Genomic DNA, 7,239 nt, shown 5'->3' with positions numbered 1-7,239 from the left:
ATTCCACCCAGTGAGCCTGAAGAGCCTTGTGCAGAAAAAATTAACAAATAGACGTTTAAATAATATTTTGCATTTCACAGTAAATTGGATGCCAGGATCTTACAGTGCTCTGTGAAAATTAACTAAGCCTCAACACCACTGTTGCAGAAACTGTAAACATCGTAATGTAACTGCAGTGTCCAAGTCCAAGGAGGTAGCAGTATCTTATTATTTGCGTTACACTGATAACTAGAGGCCTCAGCCAAGATTAGGGTCCCATTGCTTTAGGTGCTGCATATGCACGTAAGATTATGATCGTTTGAGGGGTTATGTTAGTATGCCCAGGCTGATTTTGTGAAAAAGCATATTGTATGTCAATCTCCATTTTGAGTCACTTTGATCGCATGCTGCACTGTATATTGCTAATGTTAGATTGCATCATCCCTCTTGTGCTGGGGAAAGGCGCTGAAACCTAGGTGTCTGATCGTGAATAATGGACATTAAGAACCACCAGAAATTGAGTACTTTGCTCTAGCAAGGGAGGCTACCATCAAAGACTTATGACTAGGGCCTACCAAAGTCACAGCCATGAAGAACGCATCACAGATTGTGAAATCTGGTCTCCCCCCATGAAATCTGGTCTTTTGTGTGCTTTTACCCTATACTATACAGATTTCATGGGGGAGATGAGTGTTTCTCAAATTGAGGGTCCTGACCCAAAAGGGAGCTGCAGACAGGTCACAAGATTATTTTAGGGGAATCGCAGTATTGCCACCCTTTATTCTGCACTGCCTTCAGAGCTGGGCAGCCAGAGAGCGGCGGCTGCTTACTGAGGGCCCAGCTCTGCAGGCAGCAGTGCAGAAGTAAGGGTGGCAATACTATATCCCGCCATCCTTACTTCTGTGCTGCCGCTGGCGGTGGCTCTGCCTTTGTAGCTGGGCTTCCGGCCAGCAGCTGCCACTCTCCAGCTGCCCAGCTCTGAAGGCACATCCTGAAAAGGGGTATTAGACAGGGGTTCAGTACCCTGGGATTATAGAGGCCAGATTTAGATGCAGTGTCTAGATGCTGATCAGACCCAGTAGGCTTGAAAATATGTGGGATCCAAAGATTGGGTGTATCTGACCACAGTGAGGGAACTCGGCCAGTGCCAAAACATGTAACATCCCCATCCTGAAGATCTTAGAGTCTAAACAGACCACACAGGTGGGTGAGGCTCTGTAGCCTGCAGTGTGGAGGAAGTCCGACTAGATGATCATGATGGTCCCTTCTGACCTTAAAGTCTATGTGATAAAGGGTAGGAGAATGAGAGATTAAGTAACTTGCCCAAGCATGCACAAATGGTCTGTGGCAGAGCCAGGAACAAGATCTAGATCTCGTGTCCCATTCCAGTGCCTTATCCACGAAACCATCTTTCCTCAGTGTGTTGCACTGTTGTGTAATTCAAGCAATTGGATTAATATCTCTGGTGTTGAAGTTGAGGCTAGCTTAGCAATGGTATGAAACTATGCATTGTTTGGTCTCAAACCCATTGTTGGTAGGAGGTGACATGGACTTGGTATAAGTTATTCCCTCCTGCGCTGGAGGGTCTGGAGACTTGTGCATATTTCTTGAAGAAAGTCAAATTGTTTGGAGGATTTTAAAAAGAGGCCTGACTAAAACTTGATACAACTAGACAAGTCTCTCTGTGAAATGCAGTCTCGGAGATAGGTAGTTAAGCATTTTTAAGACCACTATTAATCACTGTTAACATGTTTTTGTACCTGGATGTGCAACACAAGAAGAGAAGCTGTAGGACCAACCAGGAGACAAGACTTGGACAAGAGACAAGGGGTCCAGGTCCACACCTCCTATAATGAAAAATGTTGCAAGGGAACTTTGTAGATATGTGAAATAGAATAAAGAGTTAACTTTGGACTGATTTAGACTCATTGAAATTAATGGTTTTACAGGGGTGTAAATCAGCACAGAATTAGGCACAGAGGGAATAAGTGGATTGAATGGGACCAAATTAATCTCTGGTATAAAGTGCCTGGGGCATCTCTGCAGTTTACCCCATGTGAATATCACTTTTCAGTGTACATCTTTAAATACCAGAGTGTTGCTTAGTTCTTGGCTGTGGGAATTAAGAGAGCTAAATTTGTCCAAGATAAATCCAACTAACACTTTATACTACCCAGATTAATTTGACAGTGGAATAACCTGCCAAGGGACTATGTGGAAGTAACAGAAACAAGTGTAGACATGTTTCAATGGAATCCCTGTTAGTTCTCTGTGAATACTTTTCTACAGTGTCACATAAGGGGTTGGAATAAATGATCCAACAGCAGCTTTTTACTCTAGCTGGGAGTGCCAACATCATTCTCTCCATATCTTGATGGGGAGTAGCATTACAACTTCCCATTTTAACAGAACTTTCTCAAAATAGACTTCTGTGATTTTTTTTTTAAAGTAAATAGCTTACACATTGGACATGTTCTGGAACTTCCTCTTTCTGCATAATGCTTTATTTTGCAACTGCAAAACAGTTTATTGCAAAGCAAAACCTAATAAATAAAGCTGAACTGTTCCTATAATGAACACAAGGTGGCAGATAAAACCAACTCCAGAACAGGCTGACTTGGATCTTGGTATTCCTCTGCTGCCAATCATTTATTTCATTTGGAAATCTATTCCCTATTTGTTGCTCTCTTACAAATAAAACTTGTAAAAATATGCTTGTAAAATCGGCTGCCATCTGTCTAATCTGATCAAATTTGTAATGTGCCCCTTACTGTGGTCTCTGAGCTACTTTTTGCCTGATTGGAGTGACATGCTTCAGTTTAAATGGGCTATCCTAATTTACAAGTAAAAGCTCAGAATTAATGGATATTATGCCATTTTGACATTTAACATCCAATTATACCTTCACGCCTCTCTCTGTGTTTGTTTTATTTCAGGACGGTTTGTGACTGGAATGATTTAGTTGGGGTTGGTCCTGTTGTGAGCATGGGGTTTGACTAAATGACCTTCTGAGGTCTCTTTCAACCCTGATCTTCTATGACTTGGGAATGAATTGGGGCAAAACCAAGATCTGTAACTTGAGTCAAAGTGAGCTACCTTTTGTGTTGGTTTGAAAGAGATTGGGCAAAGGAGAGGTAAAAAGGGAAAGATTGGTAGAGGAAGAGGCAAGATTAAAAAAAAACAGAGAAGAGTATACAACAGGAGATTAATGATTATTTATAAGTAGGCTTGGCAGAATTCCATTTTTTTTTATTATTTTGACATTTTAAAGCTTTTCTAACCGTTAACACTTTTTGTGTTTTAACAACACATGTCAAAATGTTGTCCTTGCATCAAAATCTAATATGTTCTCAAGCAACAGTTGTTTTTTTTTACTTTGCTTATCAATAAATTTAGATGATTATTGGTGAAAATATTTTTTCATTGGTTTGTGGGTACAGTAAAATTGATGTTTATCAATATTTACGATAAATCAAATCCTTCTAAGCCTATTTATGTGTGTTAATTTTTCAGGAAAGCAAAGATATAGTGAAACATCAGAAGAGAAGGAAACAAAATAGTGGAAAAGAAATAAAGGTGTGACAGACACAGCAATTAGGTTAATGAAATTTGTTTTATTTATACATCTTGCTTTTAACATTATTGTTGTGTTTTTCTGGAAAGTGTCCCACAGTTCTCTTCTTTAGGGGAGGGAAGTGAAGGCTAAATGTTTTTGGATGAGTCTGCAGTCATAGGTCTAAGTAACATTTCCACACTTAATACTACACAGACTTAATAATTTGATATGTACATATCCCACTCTAACTGAGGGTGCTTTGTAAAGGTTTTTTGGCTGTTGCAAGAGTATAACGTTGAATTGAACAAGGTACAAAGTCAAATACACTGATACAGGAGACTGTCACAGAGCTAGTTGAGTGCCCCATGCTGAATGCTCACCAAGCTGCTGCATTTGAGTCCCACCATACAAGACCCATGTGCCTGTGAGCTTTCCTTGGACTGGGTAGGCTCCAGCATTGTCTCTTTCTTTGGCTTCTCTGGCATGCTCGCTGGGCGCACACTGTTACCGCTTCACAGAACTGGGACCTCATGGACCAGCTGCCCTGGTCCCCAGAACCAGTGTGATCACCACCACCCCCAGACACCTGTGTTGCTTAAATACATCCTTTCCTGAGCTTCCAACCTTGTGGACATTCTGGTTTACAGTGTACCACTTGAGGAACACACAATAGTTGAAACGCACAACACAGAAACTTTGCAGAAGGTTCCAAAACGAATCACTCTTTAGCACAAGCAATATAGCTATCTAAATGAAATGATAAAACACCTCCGTTTCTCCCCTTGAGTTTTCTCACCGCTCTTGGGTGTTCTTTGGCATTTGGTCAGAGTTCTTGTGAAGCCCTGTCCTGCACATGGTTTCTCTGAATCATGCAGCCAGCTTCCTTCTTCCTTGGCTGGTTTAGCTGTTAAAAAAGGTTGCCTCTGCTATGAAAGCATGCCCCTTTGTTCCTCTCTTGCCCCAAGTTTCCTTATAGTCTTTTAAAATCAATGCTCTGTCACCTCTGTCTCTTTGTTCTGTTGTTTGGGGATTTTTCCACTCTCCATTTCCCTGTCCCTGCCAATAAAGTTAATCAGAACTGTTTTCCAGCTCAGGCATGCTCCCTACAATTTCTTTTGTTTGTTCAGTAGCTTCTTCCAGAGTACATAATACTGTGTCAGGGAGCTCATCAACCTATGGCTGAGTCATTAGACATTAAGGCATTCAATGACACAGCAATTACATAAAATGAACTAAAATTCCTAAGTCATATGTAGATTTCCCAAATCATCACAAAGACAAACAAAGACTGGGAAGAGAAGCACCGTTTAAGGACAGGGAGAAGTGGAAACACAATTATGTATCTTGCACCTGGATTGTAACTTGTTCTGTAACTAAACAATGGTATTGAGTCAGATTTATTCACCATAACATATGAATTTGCCATTACTAGTTTAGCGGAACAATAATGCAGTTTCTAATTGTCTTTCAGAAAATGAGAGACTACAATTTCAAGGCCAGATTCTGCCATTTTAATGCTGAGTGTGGTATCTTACTCCATGAATAGTCTCAGGCCACGTCTAGACTACGCGCCGTATCGGCACGTTAAAATCGATTGCTCGGGGATCGATATATTGCGTCTGATCTAGACGGGATATATCGATTCCTGAGCGCGCTTATGTCGATTCCGGAACTCCACCAAACCCAACGGAGTTCCGGAATCGACATGGCGAGCCGCGGACATCGATCCCACGCGGTGAAGACGAGTGAGTAAATCGATTTTAGATATTCGACTTCAGCTACGCTATTCTCGTAGCTGAAATTGCGTATCTAAAATCGATTTTACCGCGTAGTGTAGACCTGGCCTCACTGAAATCAGTGGGGCTACTTGCAGAATTAAGTACTGCTCTGCATGTGTAAAAGTAGCAGAATGGGCCCTTATGCTTAATTCCCATGATAGATTAGGAAAGAGCATGAAATGGTACAGTGGAAATCTGTTCTTGTGGCCATTGTCATGGGAAATGGTATATGAGCAGTACATTCTCACTCCAGTCTTGTCATCTTTCTTGTATGCAGTGATCTGGCAACATTATGCGACTGACAGATTGGATGGATGATTTGCATTTCTCATTCATGGAACTCAAAGCCCTTTAGAAAAATAGGTAAGCAATATTAACCCCATTTTACAAACAAGATAACTGAGGCATAAGAGTTAAATGATTTGCCCCAGCGCACACAGCAAATAAAACAGTGGCGTTAGAAGGAGAATCCAGATCTCTCAACTCCTGGCCCAGTCCATCAGCTGCCATCATCAATTTCCCATCACGTTTCCTAAACTTCAGCTACAGAAGACCTGTGAGACCAGGACAAATTTCAAAATGGCCTATCAGCACTGCCCATATTTGAAAAACTTGGTCTTTCTTGTGTTGGTGAAAGGCTCCCTTTAACTACTGCAAAATTTTTCTAGTAACAATCATTGACTGTAGTCATCCATCTGGGATGGTTTAGACACCATGACTCCTGCGTCTTGGCAAAGGATTAGCCTAGATGACCCTTGTGGTTCCTTCGTACCCTGTGATTCTATGAATGTATTTTTAAAAGTGGTATTTGTACGAAAATGTTTATTCCGTATACAACATGTTTGACTGTGACTGCTATCCTTGTGCTGTATATTTAGATACCATTGTGCAACTGGAGGAAGAGATCAAATAAAAGGGAAGGGGATAGTGACAGGAAGAGAGAGACCTTGTTTCAGTTGTGAATATAAAGGCTGCAGCTTTTTTGTAGAAGTGACTAGTAGAAGAGGAAGATACAGTTTATCTGAGCAAATTTTACAACCATCTCCCAGGATACACATAAGTAATTCCGTCCACGGGAACAGCTCAGCTTATGTAGGGTAAATGGGGGAAGGTAAATAGAGAACGAAGAACTTTAAACCTTTATAAAAGCAGGAGGATTTGTTCTTCCACGCTGTTCTGCATGAGAGTGGATTAAAAGCATGTTGTTATATAACACCCTGTCACAGGAAAGGTTACTACAGTCTAGTGTTATCTACAGTAGTAGTTAATAATTATGAATGAGTCCCCCTAATCCACTGATATTAACAGTTTGGCACACATTTGAAAACTTTCTGTAGTCTAATGCTCACTGGGATGATTGGTCTTCATCAGGCAAGTGACTGTGATTGCAATACAGACCCAGGAGACAGAAGCTCACAGTATCAAAGGCATTTTAGACAGACAAGGTAAAAAAGCGTCATATTTTGTTACATATGTTTTGAACCACACTTCACTTTTGAAAGGACTTGTGTCATTGATTTAATTCAGTGTATGCCTAGATCTTGTAATCCCCTATGGTAGTTTTGTTTGTTTTATAGTGGAAACTGGATAAACTGATCATGATTTAAATTATAGTACATGCTCGTCTAATATGCTGTTGTAGATACAGAATGTTAATGTCTCAGTTCATCTGTAGTTTCAGTGTTATCAGTATATGTTTACAGTATTTGTCCCCTGAAGGGCATTTTCTAATTGCTATTCATTTTTTTTTTTTTGTCACTGCACTCTTCCCCTTCCCTGCAGCAGGACCAGTGCAAGGAAGTTTCGCGCCCTAGGCAAAACTTCCACCTTGCACCCCCCACCCAGCTAACTCCGCCCCGCCCATGGCAGCTAACTCAACCCACCACCTGGGGAGCCCCCTCACAGCAGATACCCCCCCCCCCCCCC

The sequence above is a fragment of the Chelonoidis abingdonii genome, chromosome 4 (assembly GCF_003597395.2).
Source record: "Chelonoidis abingdonii isolate Lonesome George chromosome 4, CheloAbing_2.0, whole genome shotgun sequence".
In the NCBI taxonomy this organism is placed as follows: domain Eukaryota; kingdom Metazoa; phylum Chordata; order Testudines; family Testudinidae; genus Chelonoidis; species Chelonoidis abingdonii.
This window is presented reverse-complemented; position numbering follows the sequence as displayed.